Source organism: Salvia miltiorrhiza, chromosome 4 (assembly GCF_028751815.1).
Source record: "Salvia miltiorrhiza cultivar Shanhuang (shh) chromosome 4, IMPLAD_Smil_shh, whole genome shotgun sequence".
In the NCBI taxonomy this organism is placed as follows: Eukaryota; Viridiplantae; Streptophyta; class Magnoliopsida; order Lamiales; family Lamiaceae; genus Salvia; species Salvia miltiorrhiza.
Window position 1 is genome coordinate 20,205,065 of NC_080390.1, and position 19,071 is coordinate 20,224,135.

At 46.4% G+C, this 19,071-nt stretch overlaps 1 non-coding gene across 1 annotated transcript; it reads left to right on the forward strand.

The window, feature by feature from the left end:
- The first annotated feature begins 2,965 nt into the window (after positions 1-2,965).
- Positions 2,966-3,072, forward strand: LOC131024050 (small nucleolar RNA R71). Its single transcript, XR_009101645.1, has one exon. It is a non-coding gene; the product is annotated as a small nucleolar RNA R71 (small nucleolar RNA).
- The last annotated feature ends 15,999 nt before the right edge of the window (positions 3,073-19,071 follow it).

Consider the following 19,071-nt stretch of genomic DNA (forward strand, 5'->3'; position numbering starts at 1 on the left):
AGGGAAATATAGGCTAAGTGACTCAAATAGATCAAGAACACCAACCTTATAGCTTCACAAATCAAGTATGGAATAAATTTCATCTTCCTCCCAATTATGCCACCATAATCAACAAAACTCAAGGGATTTAATCATCACAAAACAGAACTAAACACTCTTTTATGCTCTCCATAAACACTCGACTTTATATTTTTTCTTTTTCTTTTTCTTTTTTTCTTTTTTTTTCATTTCTTTTTTTTTTCTTTTCTTTTCTTTCCACAACTTTTCTAGAGCTTATAAGAGTAAATAGTAGCACAATACTATCCCTTCTTTTTCACAACCCACTTTGAACAATCACCACATAAAGATCCCCATATACTACATCACCCCCTATCATCCAGCTAAAGAATAAAAGCTAAATAGGCTCAAAGTAGATAACAAAGGATAATTTTTCGTTAAGGACAGTGTTTGGGAAAAAAATGTGGCTAACAAAAGATGGCCTAAAATCATCTCCTAATCCTGGGCACAGCAACAATCTCGACACAGAAACCATGACAAGTTCTAGAAGATCACCACATGCATACAAAACTCACAACAAAGAATAAACTGTGCATGATAAACAGTTATAGCTCAAATCCTCACAGGTTTATTCAACGTCTAAAAGTCAAGGTCAAAATCACTCTAGAATTATGCAAATTAGTTTCAATTATGCTCAAATCATCAAAGAAAATCAAACTCCAAATTTTTTTTCACATAAATCATCATTGGCATCTCACCAGAAATCTAATGGAGCAATAAACATCTCAAAAACAGAACAACACACACCACCAACCAAGCAAGATAAAACAATAAACGCAACAAAAATAATAAAAGTGATACACATATCTATTCTCACCCCCTCTCCCAAACTTATTACAGAACATAAGTTCGAAAATAAGTTTGGAGGGATGATGATATGTGTGTCACTACTCACAGAAAAACATGCTCCATGGTGGTAGTATGAACAAGGCGCGAGTTCCCGCATCTTCCAAGCTCAGCACTGCACTAAACTCCCAAACAAAATAAAGAAACAAAAAGAAACAAAACGAAACTAAAAGAACGAAAAACAAAACAAAGAAAAACAGTTGGGTTACCTCCCAACAAGTGCTTAATTTAACGTCTAGAGCTCGACGATACCTTAAAAACACTTCATGGAGGTCGGAAACAACACTCTAACCATTGGAAAGCTTTTCTACTCTTGGGTGCTCTCTCCACCAAAACACTTCTCTTGGCTCGAACATCCTCCACAAGCATTGCCCCCTTCTCATTCTTGTTCCGAAAAATCCGCAATTTCACTTTCTTCTTCTTGGGAGTATGGGTTTTCAAAGACCCCCCGTCATGCTCCAAAAACAAACACATCTCAAAAGTCATAACTTCTTTTGGTTGTGGAGTCTTTTTCTTGGCTTCATACTTGGGCAGCTCATTCTTCTCAACCTCTTCATCCTCCGAATTTGCTAGAAAACTGTCAGCCAAATTAACCACTTCATTCTGGGGAACTTCCTTTGGTGGAGGTTTCTTGAAAATCACAGTTTCCCCATAGGCTCCTAATGTCATCGTCCCCCTTTGCATATCTAGCTTTGCTCCACATGTGGCAAGGAAAGGTCTCCCTAACAGCAAAGGCATCTTTGGATCCTTCGGAATATCCAACACTACAAAGTCGACTGGGAAGAAAAAATCACTCACCTTCACAAGCACATCTTCCGCAACTCCTAGAGGTTTAGAGCAAGACTTATCAATAAGCTGAATTGTCTTGTTGGTTGGCTTCAAATCCCCCAGTTGCAACTTCATATACACTTTGAAAGGCATGACATTTATGCTTGCTCCGGTGTCACACATCACTTTCTTAAACAATGACTTTCCTATGTTCACAGATATATTGAAGCTGCCCGGATCTTCTCTCTTTGGAGGCAACTGATACTCCTTCACTGCGAGCACCTCCTCAAATTCATTGAATGCACGCTTCTTTTCCATCACAGCCTTCACAATTTGCACCTCTTTTGGCTTGTTTCTCAAGATCTCCACGGAAGGAATATTCACTGCCAACTTCTTAAATGTCTCCAAAAATTTGGAGCTTTGCTCATCTAATCTTGGCCTCGGGCATGGAAGAGGGGGAGAAACAGAAATACCTTCATCCTCAACTGAATTATCAACCACTCGTATGGAATGACATTGCTGATTTTGCTGAGGCTGTTGATGTTGGCTCTTCGGATTGAACTGAGTGTTGCTAGAAAATTGGCCTGGCTTGTTCTGCGTAGCTGCTTGGTTGGCCATCTGACCAACTTGAGTCTCCAACATCTGCACTTGCTTGGAGAGTGCTAAAAAATTATTTCCAATATGACCCACTTGAGACTCCAAATTGGTCATCCTTGTATTAACAGTTGTCTTCATGCTAGACACCTCTGTCAAAACCTGCTGCATCATATCCTCAAGCGATCCCTTCTTCGACTCATTGATAACTCCTCCACTAGACACAGAAAACCCAGGTGGAGGCTGCAAAGCATTGTTGGGATTTGAATAGGAAAACTTTGGATGATTCCTATTATTGGGATGATAAAACGGATTTCCGCCTTGATGCCCCTGATAGCTTGGTCTATTGACTTGGTACTGCTGCTGGACATAATTAGCATCCTCAAACTGTGAAACATCAGATAAACTCGGCTGCTGAGGAATTTTTGCTAGCAGTGCTTTTCTCTCCAACTCATACTGCTTTTGAAGAGCTTCATATTTATCCTTAAAATCATCTCTCTCCTCATGCACAGCTGCAATTCTTCTCGTAGAATTTCTGTCATTCGGCCATTGATAACTATTGGAGGCCATCTCTTCTATCACACGATAAGCCTCCCTTGTATTTCTATGAAGAAGACATCCACCTGCAGTAGCATCCACCATACTTTTTGTTAGACCAGTCAAACCATTATAAAAGTGAATGATCTGCTGATCCTCCGTGAAACCATGTTGTGGACAGTTTCTGAGCAGCTCACGAAATCTTTCCCAGGCATCATGAATGGTCTTATCTCCTAGCTGGGAAAAGTGAGAAATCTCTGCAATGATTTTCTGAGCTTTAGATGCAGGAAAGTATTTTGCCAGGAAAGCTCTACACAAATCATCCCATCCAGTAATAGCACCTCTGTCCAAACTCTTGAACCACTCCTTCGCTCTGTCCCTGAGAGAGAATCCAAACATCTTCATTCTGATGGCATCTGGTGGCACTCCATTCTGCTTAATAGTATCGCAGATATCTAGAAACTGAGTAATGTGAGCATGCGGGTTTTCGGAAGCCATTCCACTGAACTGTTCAGCTTGCACCATGTTTATCAATCCCGGCTTCAGCTCGAACGTGGTAGCCTGCACAGTTGGTCCCCATCTGCCTCCTTGAAATTGATCAACCCGAGGCTGATACATGTGATTCAGTGGTGGCTCTGGTGGAGGAACCCGGTTGCGCCTGCTCTCCTCTCTCTCTTCATCTAGCTGCCTCTGAAGGTTTGTCACTGTTCGCATAAGGGTTTCAAGATCCACGTTATTCTGTTGCTCTGCCATTGCTTGCTTCTTCTTTTCGCGGTTGTCTCTTTTATGCTGCTTTTCGATTTCCAAATTCAAAGGTACAAGATGTTCCTTTCCTTTGGATCTCGTGATCATACACTCCTGAGACAACAAACAAAAATCAGAAACAGAAATTAAAAACTAAAAATAAAATAAATAAAAACTTATAACGCCTGAAATAATGCTCAAGTCTAGTCAAAAATATTAAAGTAAATTCTAAATAGTCCCCGGCAATGGCGCCAAAAAGTTGATCACTAATTTATTAGCAATAAAATACCGCAACTAACACAGTGTAATTGTAGCACATAAACAGCAAGCAGAGTATCGTATCCACAGGGACTATTATGACGAATCACCTTAAGTAATCCTAACTAAACCCTAGTAATATTCAGGCAATCACAAATAAGAATGAAGTAGATAACTTAAATCAAAACAAACCAAATAAAATATGATAGAAAACTCAATTAATAAAAGACAACTGATCATAGGGCAGTAAATTCATTAACTAAATCTATGCAATTAATCTATTAATCCTATGTACCAATTTAATCCAGTTATGATGAGAGATCACTTAATTAATCAATCACTCTCGCTAGAGCAGCAACGATCGTAGATTAGTAAATTATCTATCTCCGTTAGGTCTCAAGAAAATCTACTAACTCCCAATAGCTCCTAAGAATAGCTCCCTATGATCCACCTATCTCCGCTAGGTCTCAAGGTTAAAATCATATCATACATTCCTGAATCCGCTAAACAGTTATCTCCGCTAGGTCTCAAACCGAATAGCTAAACATGCAAACTATTGATCAGATAATTCACAAGAAATTAAGCACCAGGAATTATGAATCATAAACTGGAAGACACAAAGCTATTAACAAATAAATCACATAAATTCAATCAACTATTTACAAACCCTAGAATCAGCTAAACGAAACTAGCCAGACATCGCAAAAGAAAGCATAAACATAATTAAAAAAATAGCAATTGGAAGAACTGAATTATAAAAAAAACTGAATAAGAAGAATTGTAGCAGCTTGAATCTTCAATCTTGATCCAAGCCTTGAAAACTAGAAAGCAATAAATTCTAAAGCTATAAAATTGAAAAACTAAAGTTGGGAACTCAAAAAGGAACCCTAAATAGGTCAAAAGAGGACCTATATATAGGCACAGGGGATAAATATAGTATAGAGCTCGAAAATACTGATAAAATCCGAAAATCCCGCAAAATCCCGAAAATTCGGAAATTCCCGTTGGGCACTATTCACTGCTGCGCGCGACTTTCTTGTTTCGGCCATATCTTTCTCGTCCGAACTCGGATTTGCGAACCGTTTGTGCCTACGAACTCGTATCGAGACGAACTACAACTTTCATTAAGATCAACAGTCCAAATTCGAACTCCATATTTCTGTAAAATTCATCAAAGTACGAGCAAGTAACATATTTCACAATATAAAGCAATTTAAGCACAAAAAAATCATCAAACACTCAATTTCCTATAAAATTAACATCATATGAACACTAAAAACCATGGAAACATGAGTGTTATCAGTCGTCCCAGCGGAGTCAGCGCAGAAAAAGAATGGAAGCAACCAACGTCGAGAATCTAGAAAGACCACGTGCTCAACGTATAGCTGCGAGGTAGTTAGGAAAGTTTGTTAGAGGACAGAGAATCATTCACGTACACCGCATGTGAGCGCGTGAATGACTTGTATAGACCCTTTTACCCTTCGCCCTAATGTAGTCTTATAAATACTCCTTGTAGTTCATTGTAATACACACGCAACAAATTACTCTAAAGATTTATCTGCAAGTTTTCAAGCGAGTTCTCATATTGTGATACAGGTTACTCCGATTTCTCTTTCCGGCATGTTTAGATCTAGGTTAAAATGTTGAGCTTCACCAATATTCATGAAGATATTAACAACGCCAGCATTCAGAAAGTTGGTATAAAAGATCGGAATGTATCGACTCCAAAATCTACAATGATTATGTTTAGTAGGAACATTTGTACTCTTTTTCCTTCGATAATGTTTTGTTTACTGACAAGGTTTTAATGAGGTAACATGTTTTTAGGGATGATTATTAAAGGGGGAATGGTGTAAGTATATATACATAAAATTTTCATAATGTAGATGATGATGACCAAACCCTAAATTCTAGTTTTGTATCACCCCTATAAATAGAGTCCTTTAGTCCTCATAATAGCGTTCTCATATATTGTTCTCTATAATATTCTCTCTACATTCTCTCATTCTTCGCTATAGTTTATAACAATCTACTCCTTCTGCCCACAAAATGAACGGTGATCGTTTGTTTGATGAATTGTTGTAGAACTATGAATTATACCTAGTGTTGCTTGAGAGTTGAGAGAAAAGTAAAGTTGAGAGCACGAAAGCCGATTGTTGTTGTATTGTGAGTGAAGATAACGTAAGATTACAAGGTGCACGTTGGTGGCTATTTATAGATTACACGTAAAGGGTAAAAGAGTAAATTCACTACTGGAGCATGCGCCTTGCGTGGTCAGGGGCATATTAGTAAAATTGCCCTCAAGCGGGAGATTTTCCCGCTTTTCTGGTGATTCCTCTAGCGGAGACCATTGCTCTGGCGAGAATGGCTTCTCTGGTATAGGTCGTTCCTCTGATAAGGCCCATCCCTCTGACTTCTCTACGGGAGCCCGTTTCTCTGGCTTACATCATTCCTCTGCTCTGCACATATTACTGCTCATCAACTACTCCCCCCTCTAGTCTGACTAGTTTGCTCTGGAGCAGAGTAACCTAGTCAGAGTGTTCTCCCGCGTGGCTGACGTCATCCGCATTAAATGCCCACCCCTTTTACAGTGTACTTTTCCATTTTTCGAGGTTACTTTTTAACCTTTGCGTCTTTTCGTCTCTCCGTAGGAATTCTTGGTCGTCGATTATTTCCCTGATGCCACGTGTCGTTCATCCCGTGTGTTGGTAGTTGCCCGCGTACGTTTTACTTAGTCGGTTCGAATTTTTACTTTCCACTATTCATCTTCTCCAACTTTTCTGAATCCCTTCAACTGCGATTTCCGGCGATTGCTTGTTCTCAATTCCGGCGTATATCACAACCCCTCCGTTCCAGTCCTTTCCATCGATCTTACTTGACTTAGGTAACTTGCATATTCCTCTCCTGGTGTGTATATTTTGTCGTGGAGAGATAGAAAATCCGAATACGAAAACGATACGAGCTTTCTTCTCCGGCAGCCGACTTCCCGTTCTGAACCAGATCTCTCTCTCTCTCGGAGGGGGGAGGTCGCCGCTCGCGCCACACATCTCTCTCTCTCTCGGAGGGGGGAGGTCGACGCTCGCGTCGCTGCTGTCAAGGAGGAGGTCGCCGCGCCGCTGTACCAGATCACCTGCTCGTCTTCGATCTGCCGATCTGCCGCCGCGACTCTGCCCCTCGACTGAACGCACACCCACAGACACAGACACAGACACAGACACAAGCCCTGCGTCGCCTCCCTCGATCTCTCTCTCACTCTGGCCGATGGACTAGCCACCGCCTCCGCCTCCCTTCCTTGACTTCGACCGACAGCAGTTGATGTGCCGCCGGTTCTCCCTCTCAACCAGATCTGCCGCAGCGAGTCAGCCCCCAGCGAAGCGGCGACGCTCCTCTGACTCGACGACCCGGGCTCGACTCAACAGCAACTCAAAGCTCAATTCCATCTCTGATTTGCTGCGCTCCTTTTCCCACCGACAGTTTAACTCGGGAAGATAGGGTCTGCTCATGGTCAGAATAAGGGGCTCTGATCCCAACAGTCTTTTGTAGCTGTGGCGTTTATCCACTCTGCCAAACTGTTAGGATTTCGTCACAGATCAGCTTGGTCTGCCGTCTGCGGAAGAGAAGTTTGGTTTTGCTGCTTGTTGACAGTGCTTCACTAGGCTAAGGAATGGATGCTATCGCGTTGCTGAGAGAGCTTGGTTGTTGCCGCTAGCTGGTTTTTCCTTTGCCCACGTTTTGAATACTGTAAGGCCGGCCGGCTCTGGTTTTCTCCGGCCGGCGAAATGACTACTCTTTCAATCATCGAGTTCCCCCCGCTGGGAAAACCATTGGCGGATGTTCTCCCCTTACGTGCTGTCACCAATGGGATCGTGTTTTCCAACCATGTTCTCAACGCGAAAAGTACCTGTTTTCCTGCGACGGAGGTTGCCCCTCTTTCCATTGACGCGGCTGCAATTAGGGATTGTTCCTTATTCCCGGAAGTTCAAGAAGTTGCGTGCTTTCAATCAAGGGTTTCTCAGTTGTTTACGTCCGATAGTTCTACGGCTTCTACCACGGCGTACTTTGATAGGGATCCGTTGAATTTGCTGCATGGAGTTTCTGCCGACCAACCGGAGAAGGTTTTCGACTGGAGTTTTTCTGCGAATAACGTTGCTGCGCAATCTCAAGGTTTTTCAAATTCGACGGAGAATATCAATACTAGGGTTTCCATGAAGGCGGCGGCGGCTGTGGAATTGGATAAATTTTCCCAGGGTCTTACCCCCACGGACTCTTTGATCGTTGCCTCCACAGCGGTTCAAGACTTTGCTCCTCATGGAGCTCGGTCAGATGAGCAGCAACATACACAAGAGCCCCGGCCTAAAGGGAAGACGTTCGCCGAATCCCTTAGGGTTGCTACTGGGCGACCTGCCGATGTTCCGGCGCATGACTTCGCGGTCTTGAAGCCGACTATGGTTGAAGATCGGCCTTGTCTCATTATCTCCTCGGCTTTCCGAATGCGTCAAATTAAGTCCTTTCAACATGCTATCCATGGCCGGATTCTACTCAAAAAAGGTCAATCACCGAGATTCGCCGCTGACCTTCACTTGGAACTCTCGGCAATTTGGAAGCCCTCATCTTACTGGGAAGTGATACCCCTCGGTAAGGGTTTTTTCACGTTAAAATTCTCATCACAAGAAGACTTTGCTACTGCTTTTGCTAGGAATGCTTGGCGTCTGCGTGCCTGGATTCTTGTTCTACAAGCCTGGACTCCGAATTTCAACCCGTACAAGTTGGAATCATCCATGGCTCAGGTATGGGTTCGTATTTTCAATTTACCCCACGAGATCTGGCACCCAGAGGTTTTAACTGGTATTGCTCGACATGTCGGTACTCCTCTTCTTATTGATGGGCTATCTGCTAGAGGGTCCGTAGGGCAATTTGCTAGAGTACTTGTTGATTTAAATGTTGCTATTGATAACCCTTCGTTTATTGATGTGAAATGTGACGAGGACACGTTTGAAATTGAATTTAGATATGAGGATATGCCTCTTTTCTGTTGTCTTTGTTCTTCTATTGGACATTCTACAGATTGCTGTCGCAAGCTCTCCTCGGAGGCTGATGACAATGCGACGGAGCCGTCTTCTACGACTCATACTTCGAATGAGGCTAACGGCCGACGTGGTAGGGGACGCAGGAACAAGTTGGGTCGTCGGCGAGCGAGAAGTCGCTCGATCTGGCGGCCTCGACCTACGGAGGATAATGACGCGAAAGTGAGGAATGCGGCGGTCCCTCAGAAATCGGTGACTACTGCTGTTGAGGCCGATCACAATTCGAGGACTGTTACTTCAGGTATTGCCACATCCAACAAGTTTGAGATGCTTGAAGCTGGCATTGAGATTGATCAGGGAAAGGGGCCGAATGATATGAGCATTATCAAGGATTCTACTCAAAGGGCGGAGTTTGGTAATCAATTGGGAGATGGGCAATGCTGCTTGATCTCGGAATTACGAGACATCTCGGATCGAGGTAGCGACCAGAAGACTAATGAGTCCAGCAATGATAGATTGCCTGCGCAATGCAGCCTGCCTGAGCAAAGCCGGACTCCGGAGCAAAGTAGGGAATCCGAGCAGAATGACCTAATCATGGAGTCTGACCATCAGTTTGAACAGAGCAATCGGTTGAATGAGCAGAGTAGGACGCCGGAACAGTGCCGGTTGCCGGAGCTATACAATACGACAGAGCAAGCCTGGAGGACCGAGCGGTGCATGGGGACAGAGCAGAGTTTTGAGGATAGTCACAGCAGATTGAACCCGGATGATCTGAATACTGACCAGGTCCATTCTCAAGAACAGACCACAGGTTACATGGCGATTACACATCAATCTGGTACCCTCTCGTCGAATTCAAGCCGTAGCCTCGGCCCACATTCTCCTCATCCGAAGAAGGCTTTGGCTGCTAGACCGCCTCTCCCTCAAGGCCGGGGTGGATGGGGTGGCCGCTCCTCCTCACCAAGCGGTATCTCTTTAGACCCTCCCAGGAAGCCTGGTGGAGGAATGAAGTCTGTGATGGTCGCCCGAAGAGGTCGATCCCCTGAGCCAACTGTTTTCCTTGACAAAGTTTCAGCAGCTCAATCTGCTGGTGCTTCTATCCAGAATTTCACCATTGCTTCCTCCACTGCTGGCGCTCTCCAGTGTATGTCAAATGTCTCGATTCGGGCTTCTACTAAACGTTGGGGGGATGAAGATGTGGATGATATTTGTGTTCCTCTTCAGGAGGATGGCTTCTCTCTCGGTTCTCAATGAATATCTTATCTTGGAATATTAGAGGCATCTCTTCCTCTATGTCTCTTCTTTCACACTACTGCAGCCTTTATAAACCGTGTTTTCTTGGTATTTTCGAGCCTAAGACTCGGTTCTCTGGGATCCCAAGTTCTTTTTGGCGTTCTTTACATCTCGCTCTGGTGCATCAAAATTCTCGGGACAGACGGCGCTCCAATATTTGGGTGTTTGCTGACCCCGCTTTAGTACCGACGGTTGTTTTTTCATCTGCTCAGGTGGTGGTCATTCAGTGTACTATTATGGGGATTGATTGCACTCTGGCTTTCACTCATGCTTCTTGTAACTATGTTGAGCGTCGCCAGCTTTGGTTAGATATGATTCCTTTCATTGTGGGTCATTTCCTTATAATTGGGGATTTTAATGCTATTTTAGGGGCTCATGAGCGGCGGGGGAGACGTGTCCCCGCTTCTACCCCTTGTAGTGAGTTCAGGGCCTTCATTGATGAACATAACTTGATCCAGCCAGACTCTTCGGGTCCGTTTTTCACCTGGACTGACCGTCGGAGATTTCCTTCCCCGATTGAATCGGTCCTGGACCGTGCTCTTTTCTCTCAAGCTTTCGAAGATATGTGGTACTCTATCAATTCGATGGTTCTTCCTAGACTTGGATCCGACCACTCCCCCATTCTGTTGAAATGCCAGGACACGGCTACTCCTCCCAAGGGCCGTCGATTTCGTTTTCTTAATATGTGGTGCTTACACGAGGGATTCCTGGATCAGGTTCGTGCTTCTTGGTCCCAGCCGATGGATTGTCTCTGCCCGATGGTTCGGGTTATGAAAAAGCTGAAGCGTCTTCGGCCGACTCTAAAGACTTGGAATAAGGATACTTTTGGGAATTACAATGTTACCCTCGCCGAGCTTCAGCAGGATCTGAGTTCACTTCAGGAGAATATTGACGAACGAGGGTATACAGATGAACTATTTGATCAAGAGGTAAACTTGCAAGCTCGCATTGGATCAGTCCTTCTGCGTAAGTCCGACCATCTACGGCAGCAAAGTAGGGTCTCTTGGCTTTCTGATGGTGATAGGAACACTCGCTTCTTCCATTCTATGGTTAAGTGGCGTCGTTCCAATCAAAATATTAAGAAGCTTAATATTGATGGGGTTATCTCGGAGGACCCGGGTGTCATGGCGGCCCATGTTATTCAATTTTATGAGGATCTCTTTTCGGAGCCGATTTCTGCGCCGGTGGATAGATCTTGGATTTCCGGTTACATTCCGGCTTCAGTCTCACCTGCCCAGGCTGCCATGCTCGTTGCTACTCCCTCTACTGAGGATATTCGACTTGCTGTTTTCTCCATGGATAGGAATAGTGCCCCTGGACCAGACGGGTTTAACGGCGCTTTCTTTCAGCATTCGTGGGAGGTGGTTGGGGAGGACCTTATTGCTGCCGTTCGTCGGTTCTTCACTCATAGCTATCTTCCCCAGGGCCTCAATTCCAACTTGCTTTGCCTTCTCCCAAAGAAGACTGATGCGGTTCTTGTCTCTGACTTCCGGCCTATTGTGTTGGGAAATTTCCTTTTCAAGGTCATCACCAAGATTCTTGCCTCTAGGTTGAATGAGATAGCTGCTGTTATTGTCTCGGCCAATCAGTTTGGGTTTATCTCTGGGCGTTCTATTCAGGAATGTATTCTACTGGCCTCTGAAGGAGTGAATTGCATGGAGCGCTCAATTCAAGGGAGGAACATGGCTCTTAAGGTGGATATTCGGAAAGCTTTCGATACCCTGAATTGGGATTTTGTGGACGTTGTGCTGGATTGCTTTGGTTTCCTTCAGACTTTCAGACACTGGATTAGAGTTATTTTTCTATCTGCCAGAATTTCAGTTCTCTTTAATGGAGAGCAGCATGGTTTCTTTGGTTGCTCTCGAGGTGTTCGACAGGGAGACCCTTTGTCACCGGTTCTGTTTGGTTTGGCGGAGCAGGTTCTGAGTAGTCTGCTCTCGGACGCTGCTGATAGGGGATTCATTGACCGTATGAGGATGTCCCGCTCTTTGCTTTTTCCCTCTCATCTCCTGTATGCTGATGATGTCCTACTTTTTTGTAAAGCTACTTGGCGCAGCTGCAGGATGATTGAATCGATTCTTCATATATATGCTTTGGTTTCTGGTCAATTCTGCAATAAAGCCAAATCCAAGGTTTTCTTTGGCAAAGGTGTTTCTGTTCAGCTAAGGCGTCGACTACAGCGGGATCTGGGCTTCTCCACTGGTTCTCTTCCTTTTATCTATTTGGGAGTCCCCATTTTTGCTGGTCGTGCTACTGCTGCCCGTCTTATCAGCACTCGTGATCGCATCATCGCCCATTTTCCTAGATGGCAGGGCATGCAGTTATCTATGGCGGGCCGTCTTTGCCTCGTCACTTCAGTCATTCAAAGCGCGGCTGTTCACAGTATGCTGATATATCGTTGGCCAGCTAAGCTTCTTCATGATTTGGATAGAGCTTGTCGGTCGTTTATTTGGACTGGCTGCACTACTTCTAGGCCAAAGTCTTCTGTGGCTTGGAATCGAGTATGCGCCCCCAAGACTCAGGGTGGGCTTAATGTGAAATCCTTTACACACATCAGCCAGAGTTTCATGTTGAGGTTAGGCTGGTTGCTGATTACTGCAGACTCGATGGGCTTTCAGTTATTTCGCCAGCGCTATCTGGATGCGTGCCTAAGACCTCGATCCCCTTGGTTCTCTTCTACGATTTGGTTGGGCACTCGGGCTACTATCCAGACTCTCGTCAGCGACACTCATTGTTCTATTGGTTCTGGTTCTACTATTCTTTTTTGGACTGATAATTGGTTAGGGTATCGTCTGGTTGATAGAATCGGCATTCCGGCTACTTTTCATCAAGCTCTTTTGCAGCCGATCTCGGATTACTACTTTGATGATACCTGGCACTTTACTTTGGATTTTTTGCAGATCTTTCCGGATATTGCCTTTGATATTGTCTCAGTTCCTATTAGCGAGGGAGAGGATCGAAGAGCTTGGACCCATTCTCATTTTGGTGAGGTCTCCGCGTCGCTTGCTTCGGATCATATTCGTCCCTGCTTTCCGACCGTTGATTGGGGTAAGTGGATCTGGGCTCCGTTTATCCCAATGAGGCGTTCCATTGTCACTTGGCGGGTGATTCTGGGTCGTCTTGCGACTGCTAGCTCTCTTCGTCGTTCGGGGCTGGTTGGTCCGGGCTGGTGCCCTCTCTGCCGGAATGCGAATGAGGATATTGATCATCTTTTTTGGAACTGTACTATTGCTCGACAAATTTGGCGCTCCCTTTTCAACTGGTTCAGGGTGGATAGTCCGTTGATTCACGACATTGGGAGTCTGCTTCTCTGGGCGATGAAGGTGCAGACTAGCAAACAGGTTGAAAATCTTTGGCGAATTGGTGTTATGTCCACGATTTGGAGCATCTGGAATATTCGTAACAGAGTTGTGTTTGATGAGTCTTCTGTCTCTGAGAGGGCTCTTTCGATCCAGATCAAATCTTTTATTTTGGAAACTTCCCACTTATGTTCGGGTGAGATGGCTAACTCTGTTGAGGACTTTCTGATTCTTCATGGTCTTGGGGTGCCAAGCAGACCTCGTCGCCCGACCTCTTATGTTTATATTTTCTGGATTCCGCCTCCGACTCCTTGGCGCAAAATCAATATTGATGGCTCGGTTCATGGCTCCCTTCCTCTGATTCACGCTGGTGGAGTTATCAGAGATTCTTCTAGCGTTCTGGGTTGTTTTCATTTCTCTGCTGGACGTGGTTGGGCTTTTGAGGCAGAGCTGCTCGCCCTCATCATTGCTTTGGAGCAATCTGTCAATCATGGTTGGAGACATGTTTGGATCGAGACTGACTGCGCTTATTTGGTGGATCTTTTCAGTTCTCGGTCAAACACGGTTCCTTGGAGGTTCTTCAGTCGCTGGCGTAAGGTTCTCTCTTCCCTTGCTGGTTTTCATTTTATTATCACTCACATCTACAGGGAAGGGAACCGGGTTGCAGATTGTTTGGCTTCTTCTGTAGCGGAGGAAGGCTATTGGAATTTTACGATCCCGGATATCCTACAGTTGGTGAAGGATGACAGGCGGCAACTTCCTTACATTCGGGTTGTCACTTGAGCTTGGTCTCCTTGGGGCACTGGTTTGTGTTTGTTTTGGTTGTTGATCTGGTTCTTTTGGTCCTGCTGTCCGGGTGTTGGGAAGGTTTCCAAACTTTGGGTAGTCACACTTGGCGGTCCTTGCTTGTCGTGATTTGTCCGGTAGATGCTAGCAGGAGTGTCTTCACTGCGATAAGCTTAATTTCTTCTCTGGTTTTGGAGTTTGCTGCTGGTCTCTGCTCCTCTGATGGATCCCTCATTATGAGCATGGGAAACCGCGCGGGAAAACTTGGGTTACCACCAATGGTTTCATCCCGTGATTATGACCTTAAAAGCACGTGCTTAATAAGTTTGAGAATTGATTATAAAAGTAATTGCTTTAGGAGATTCACTGCTAGCGGAGAACTGGGTCTGATCGTCTTGTTTGGTCTTCTCGCTGTGACGTCCCTTGCTTTTGTTCTTCCCTTCATCTGTGATGGTTGGATCTTTTGCTCCTGGGTTTGGTTGGTGCTTGTTTTGAGATTGTGCCCCTCTGGAGTTCACCCTGTACTGAAGTTTGTTTGGTGGCCAGTTTGTCTTGTTGTTTGCTTTGGTGTTTCCTGGGGCCACGGTTGTCTTTTGCACAGGTGACCAGAGCAGGGAGGATTCATAATGCGTTCGGTGGGAATCCTGTGCTGACTGCTCGGCTTAGTCCGGCCAGTGCAGATCTCTCTAGATGGCCTAAGCTGTCCCCTCGGGTTTTGTTGTTGGCTCTTTTGTGCTTGAGCTGTGTTTCTTCCGGCTTAGGGGGACGACTCGCCGATGGGTTTTGGTTTGGCCGTAATCTGTGGCGGCGGCTTTCCCGTCCCCCTTAACTGTGGTTCTGTTTTTTTTGGTTTTTCGTTAGGTGGTATTGCGCCTTACATTGGTCCCTTGTTGTACTGCTTTTCGTTTCACCAGTTTTGTAACAACTTTTCTTTCTTTTTTTTCAATAAAATTTTCATTACAGCAGTGTATATTTTGTCGTGGATAGGTTATCTGCTGTGTTGGTGCTCTGACTGAGCGTGAACCCTAGGTTTTTTAATTTTTACGATCATGGCCTCCTCCTCCCCCATTGCCCAGCCTGACTTTTCCCCCTCCCCTTCTCCCTCTCCCGTGGCCTCTCTGACTGACTCTCCTCCTCCTTCCAACCCTGGTTCACCCCACGATTCCCCGGCCTCGACTGAGCCTCAAACCTCCACTCCCAGATCCCCCAAAACTATTCCTCCATCCCGCCTGGGTGTGGCGGCGATGCAGAAGATGTATGATAGATGTAAGCGCCCGGGGGGCTTGTCCTTCGAACCTTATTCCAAGGCCTCGGTGCCTTTCACTAAACTCCACGTGAACAAAATCCCCCTATTCGAAGCACAAGTGGACGCCGGCCTTAGGCTTCCGCCTCCTCCTCTCTTATTACAAGTTTGCAACCATTTCCGCATTCCATTCTTTCAAGCGGCTCCCTCCGCTCTTCGGAGGTTGTTCGCGCTCCACATTCTTTGCACGGCCCATGGTGTCCAAGACACCGCTTGTTTATCCAGACCCAGACCATTAGATGGCAGGGTCATCCCTTATACAGTTTTGCCGCCCGCAAAACCTATCCTACCTCTTTCCTCAACTCCCTCAACTCCCACGACAAGGGGTTCATATCCCGTTATTGCTATGTAAAAACTAACCAGGGTTCTTGGCATCAGTATGACGCCCAAGAGCTGCAATGGCATGAATTCCAGACCACTTACAAGCCCCCTGCTCCCGGGAAACCTTCCGATGCTAACTTGACCATAATAAATTTTTTGAATTCCCTCAATAAAGATTCTCCTTTCCTCTGTAAGAGGTTGACTGAAGATAACTCGGCCTTAGCTGCCAATGGTCTGTTTTCCCTGTATCCTCCTGGATCCATAGGTAAAATAGGCATTAGTAGTTATGTAAAAGTTATTTGTTACCTTGCTTTTGTTGATAAAGCTTTTATTTGTTTGCAGGGATGTTGTGGAGAAGCAAGTGCAGGGCCGAGCTTTCATCTGACCGTCCCTCTGGCGAAGAGGGACAGGGCTCTGGGCAGCCCGTGGACTCTGGGGTAGACGTCTCCGGGCTGATACCTACTGCCCCCCGAGGGGACCACTCCCGTACAACACTTCCCCTCTGGCAAGGGGAAGGATATGGATGTGCTGCTCGCCTTCAGTCCGGACAGCCAGAGGGCGAGGGGCTCTGGCTCGGGCCAGAGTGGGGGGCAATCCACCATTCCTGTGGTGGATGTTGAGGACGATGTGCCTCTCTCCCAATCACTCTGCAACATTCCCACTCCCGAATCCCGCTTAGTCCAAAGAAAGAGAAAGGCCGCGGCGCAGGCCCTTGCAGAGAAGCGTCGCAAAGAGAGCCTGCAAAAGACTAGCAAATTTGTGGACCCAGAGGCCGGATCAGCAGGTGAAGCGGAGGCGATCTCCGTGGATGCTGAAAGGGGCAAGGCACTAGCCTTGCCTGCAGAGGAATCAGAGGTCCCGGGCCCCAAGCCAGTCTCGTCCCTAAGGGGGCGTGATTTTGTCAACACCTTACTCTTCCACATCCACCCCAAGGATAGGGAGGCCACGCAGAAGATAAAGAAGGCTGCGTTGGCTAACTCATTGAGCCGCTTGGTGCTTCAGGTGCCCTGCATTATTTAACATGTTTGAATATTTTATGTTACTGACCTTTTGATTTCTCTGTTCTGACCCTTTCCCATCATTTCTCTGCAGCTGGAGTCCCAGGTCGGGGAGGTGATCCAGTGCATTGATGGCTACGGTGCACTGGAGAACGACTTGGAGGTGGAGAAGAAACGAACGGGGGAGCGCGACGAGCAAGTTGCTGGTACCGTGCAACGGTACAGCCAGGCAGAGGCGGATGTGGCCGAGCTGCGAGCCAAGCTCGCACAGGCAGAGGTGGAGAATGCCTCATTGGCCTCTGAACTGGCGAGGGTCACGAAGGAAGGTCATGAAAGCCTCGCCAGATTCAAGGCGAGATATGACGAGGAGTACAAGGAGGCGAAGCGTGGCTGGAAGAGGATCTGTGTCGGTGCCCAGAACCGTGGCTATGTCATGGGGGCTCGGGACCAGCGTCTGGAGTTCTTCCTGTCCCCTCAAGGCCAGCATTTCCTGGGTATGATGTTGGAGGGTACCCTGGCAGCTTTCCAGCGGACTTCGGATTATTTGGAAGGCTTCGGGTCCATCTTCACCTACGTGATAAAGCAAACCGCAACAAAGGCGTTGGAGATGGCGGGTGTGCCCCCGGAGCAAATTGCGGCCTTAGACATGCCGACCTTGATGGAGAACATCAAGGATGAAGACCTGAACCAGCTGCTGGGGATCACTGCTGATTCCCCCCAGAAGCCGGAGTGGTGGTATCCGGTTTTGGAGAAGGCCCTTCCCTATTTTGCCTTTGGGGTCGGCTCTGAATCGATGCCTGCTGCTCCGGTGTACAAGCTTCGCTTCTGCTCCTCCTTGGTGAACTTCGTGAACCAGCTGCGGGGTTCAGCTGGTGGCAGCACCCTGGGGTTTTCGCAGTTCAGCATGGAGCCTCCCCTGCCCTCCGGCTTCAAGGCTTCAGCCTTCGACGATCCTGCTTCTTCCTCTTCCACGGTGGATCAGCTTTTTGCCTTGTACAGAGATGAAACAACATATGTGCAAGAAGCTTTGAAGCTGCTGGACGTGGAAGCGCGCCTTCCCGAGGTGAAGGATACTGGCACGTTGCCGGTGCTTGCAGAGGGGGCCTCCTCTAGCCAGGCCCCTGCATCTGCTGTCCCTGCTCCGGTCTCCTCTGTCCCTGCTCCGGTCTCCTCTATCCCTGCTCCGGTCTCCTCCGTCCCTGCTCCAGACTCCTCTGCCCCTCCTTCCTGACGGCCCTGCTATCCCCCTTTTCTGACTTGATCAATATTTTTTGTGATTTCGAACTTGTAAATATTTAGTATCTGTTTTGATTTGTAATGTACAATCTTGCCGCTTCGGCGTTATGAATGGAATTTGTTCATAACTCATCTATTCTTTTAATTTCTGTACTGGCTCTGCCTTCATTCATCCTTCATGTTATTTTGTTGCTTGTTGATGTTGAGCTTGCATTCTCGGACTTCGAGTTGTGATGTATGTTTTTGTGAAGTAGGGTAAGATTTTTATTTTTTGTTGAAGTGTTTGTGGTTCTTCTGGTTGACTTTTCTTTGAGCAGCTTTCTTGGCTGTGCTTCCCTTTTGATGCTTCTGAATGATCCCTCTGAGTGATTCTTCTGATTTCCTCTTCTGGAAACGTCCTTGGTTTCTCCCTCTGTGGCTACTCTGAGCGTTTCTTTGATCTTTCCTTATGGGATTTCTCTGACTCCTCCTCTGAGGATTTCTCTGACTCCTCCTTCGGGGGTTTCTCTGACTCCTGCTTTGAGGATTTCTCTGACTTTTTCCTTCTGGACCATCCCTTCGCTGCTCCCTTTGCTGCTTTCTTTGCTGCTTTATTTTGTTGTTTCCCTTTGTTGCTTCCCTTCGCTGCTTCCCCTCGCTGCTTCCCTTTAGAACACTCTGCGCGGAGCATGGAAGACCCGGAGGGTGCAACCAACTTTCGCGGCTTACGATTAGATAGTAACCCTCTGCGCGGAGCATGAAGAACCCGGGGGGTGCAACCAACTTTCGTGGCTTACGATTCAATAGTAACACTCTGCGCGAAGCATGGAGGACCCGGGGGGTGCAACCAACTTTCGCGGCTTACGATTCAATAGTAACCCCCTGCACGGAGTATGGAAGACCCTAGGGGTGCAACCAACTTTCGTAGCTTACGGTTCAATAGTAACCCCCTGCACGGAGCATGGAAGACCCTAGGGGTGCAACCAACGTTCGTGGCTTACGATTCAATAGTAACCCCCTGCACGGAG